Consider the following 3,743-nt stretch of genomic DNA (forward strand, 5'->3'; position numbering starts at 1 on the left):
CTGGTGGAATCTCAGTGTGTTCATTAATTACTTTCCTGTAGCTTCTATTGAATGACCTCACATGGGCAAGTTCAGGGGGAAATGATTTACTCATGACTCAGGGCACCAGAAGATGCAGACATGACAGAATACAGGTTAGTTTATAGAATGGTAAGCCAGAAAACAACATGAATAAGAAGGAAAGCATGGTTGATTAGTTATGTCTGGTCTGGACCCAGGCAGGGTGTGTATATACGTACTGGCCACATCTCTGCTCCTAGAAAGATATAATGAGAGGTAGAATATGAAATTTGAAACTTGGGGATAGCTGGGTAGTGGTGGTACACGCCTTTAATTCCAGCACTTGGGAGGCAGAAGCAGGCGGATTTCTGAGTTCGAGGCCAGCCTGGTCTACAGAGTGAGATCCAGGATAGCCAGGGATATACAGAGAAACCCTGTCTCAAAAAACAAACAGAAAGAGAGAGAGAGAGAGGGAGAGAGAGAGAGAGAGAGAGAGAGACAGTTGGGGATAAAGAGATAGCACAGTGGTTAAAAGCACTGGCTGCTCTTCCAAAGGATTCAGTCCCAGTACCTACATGGCATCTTACAATCATCTGGAACTCTAGTTCCAAGGCATCCAACACCCTCTTTTGACCTCAGCAGGAACCAAGCACGCATGTAATAGGAAAATAAAATAACAAAATAAAGCCTTCATTCTTTAAAAATGAAGGCTTTGGACTGGGTGTGGTGGCACATGCCTTGAATCCCAGCAGAAGCAGAGACAGGTGGATCATTGTGATCTTTGTAAGGCTAGCTTGGTCTACAAACTTATTCCAGGGATATGTAAAGACCCTATCTCAACAAACAAAAAACTGAAGGCTTCATCTAAACCGGAGGAAACTGAGGCCTGAGTCAAGATGGGACTGTGTTAAGCTCATGGAAGATGGCAGGGGCAGAGCTGAGGGACAGCTTTGTTGAGGGTTGTGGGACTGGAGGCCGGGTAGACAGGATGCCTGGCCCCTGGGATTGACCCCTTGTTCTTCCCTGGTCCCTACCATGGAGGCTTGGCTATTGAGCTCCTCATCCCTAGACTCACAGCAAACCTGAGCTAGTGGCCTGCGGTTGAGAAATTAAAAGAAGTATGGTGTTAGAAATTTTGGGTGATGACGTCTCCAGAATGGTCCATGGGGGACACAGCAGAGGCACATGGCAGGGGATTATGGGTAGATGGAGGAGAGAACAATAAAGAGAGGAGGTACCTGCTGAGGGCAGAGGAGTGTATGGATGAGGGCTGGCTGGGTGAGGTGGTCGGATGATAAGACTGGTGGGCGAGTGCGTGGGGGCAGGTGAGTGGTAGGTTTGGGAGCCACTCTGGGGGTCCAGTGAGCTCATGTAGGACCAGCTGTAGGTACTGGGCCCACAGTGGTTATTAGGTACCAAGGAGGCTATAAGAAAATAGACAATACAGGTCCACTGTCCTTCGTCTATCCCGGGACATCCAGTTAGTAAGAAGAAGCCGTAGGGCAACGCTGGAGCAGGAGCTAAAGGGATTGGCAACAGAGAAGGTGGTGGAAAGACAGAGCATGCAGCAGGACCAGGTCTGGAGTGGGAGGCTATGTCTGATTATAGGCAGGATTCAGGGAGAGGCATATATCTGTGTCAGACTATGGCAAGGAGCCTCCTGCTCGGTGTGGGCTGTGTTAGGGTTTTGTGTGTGTATGTGTGTGTGTGTGTGTGTGTTGTTTGGATTTTTGTTTTTTGACAATTTGACATAAACTAGAGTCATTTGTAAAGAGGAAACCTCTACAGAGAAAACATCCCTATCAGATTGGCCTGCAGGCACATCTGTGGGTCCTTTTCTTGATGAATGAATCTCATGGGGAAGGCCCAGCTTGCTGTGGGTGGTGCCTGGGCAGTTGGTCCAGGGGTGCGTAAGCAAGCAGGCTGAATAAGCCATGGGGAGCAAGCCTGTAAGCAGCACTCCTTCGTGGCTTCTGCTTCAAGTTCCTGCCTCCAGGTTCCTGTCTTGAGTTCCTGTCCTGACTCTCTTCAATAGTGGATTTGGGTAGGCCTGCCAACCCTTTCATTCCCAGTAGCTCTGATCATGGATTCTTTTTTGTTGCTGTTGTTGTTTTTTGTTTGTTTGTTTTTTGAGACAAGGTTTCTCTATGCAGCCCTGGCTGTCCTGGAACTCACTCTGTAGACCAGGCTGGCCTCGAACTCAGATATCTGCCTGCCTCTGCCTCCCAAGTGCTGGGATTAAAGGCATGCACCACCACCACCTGGCCTGATCATGGATTCTTAATCACAGCTCCAGAAGCAGGATGCTGTCCCTTAAGCTGTTACAGCTTCAGCTCCTGACAGGCAGCACCAAGTTCCGAAAGACTTACCTGGCAGAGGCAGAGGCAGAGGCAGAGGCAGAGGCAGAGGCAGAGGCAGAGGCAGAGGCAGAGGCAGAGGCAGAGGCAGAGGCAGAGGCAGAGGCAGAGGCAGAGGCAGAGGCAGAGGCAGAGGCAGAGGCAGAGGCAGAGGCAGAGGCAGAGGCAGAGCTGTTCCCCGAGGCTGAGACTGTGGACCACAGAGGGTTCTCAAGAGGACAACAAAGAGACTTCCCATGCTCCTCTGCCCCAGCACAACCAACTGAAGTCTATTCCTGTCCAAACATCTGTTCTCTAGAATGCAGACACAGAGGACAGAAAGCCAGCTCTGTCTGCCTGCCTTGTCCCCAGTAGCCAGCCAGAGCTGTCCCTGCCTGGCACCTGAATGGAATTAATAAGGCAGGTGCAGGAGGGTTGAGAGGCAGAGAACAAAGTCACCCTCAGCTGCCTCCTCTCTCTCCCTCCCCACAACTAGCCATGCGTCCCTTGAGAAGAGGCAAAGTGTCCCCATCAGAGTATTCTCAAACCCAGGTTCTGGCTGCTGGTCAGTTCACACATGGCTGACCTTCCAGGTCTCCACTTTAGCTAGGTTCAAAATTCAAACTTCTGATTCACTGAACCTTTTAGGCCAGCTGGGCCCTCACCATTCTCAGCTGTGGTGCTGGCTACACTCCCTGCCACACCCCTTTCCCATATCCTCAGGCCCTTTCCTGTACAGTTTCTTCCCCCCTTCTCCATGTGGAGGCCCTGTGGTCTCTTAGCTGGTCCCTGGCACTCTTAGCCTCATGGTCTTAGCCTCATGGGTCCTTCGTCTCCTGGCTCATTCCTTGGGGGCTGGCTTCCTTCCACACAGCATCCAAAGCATTTTCAAAGAAAGACAAAGCCAACTGTCCCCTCCACCCCCGCCCTTGGAGGAAAACACCAGGCAGATGCTGTAAACCCGGAGAGGGACCATCCCAGAAAAAAAGCTGGAGGATCGGCTACATGATACACACGAATGTCCCCAATGTCGCCTTGGGAGTCACTCAGGGAGATGGCAGGTCACTTGTGAAGGACAGACAGAGATGGTGATGCGGGTCGTGTCAGAACATACCACACTAGGCCCAAACAGTTCCACGTGTAAGAGGTTTAATTGAGAGGGAGTAGGGGTAGTGGTGCAGAAAGAGAGGAGAGAGAGAGAGAGAGAGAGAGAGAGAGAGAGAGAGAGAGAGAGAGAGAGAGAGAGAGTACACTAGGACTCTGTGCTTCTGTGTTGGCTCCCAGCCCCATTTCCATTCTACAAACCCATAGAAACAAGAGAAGCTAGACGAGATGAGGAAATAAATAAGACATTTCCCACTGTGGCCTCCACATAGCTGAACCTCCTGGCAGGAAGGGCCTTGACTC

This window comes from Mastomys coucha, unplaced genomic scaffold (assembly GCF_008632895.1).
Source record: "Mastomys coucha isolate ucsf_1 unplaced genomic scaffold, UCSF_Mcou_1 pScaffold21, whole genome shotgun sequence".
Classification (NCBI taxonomy): domain Eukaryota; kingdom Metazoa; phylum Chordata; class Mammalia; order Rodentia; family Muridae; genus Mastomys; species Mastomys coucha.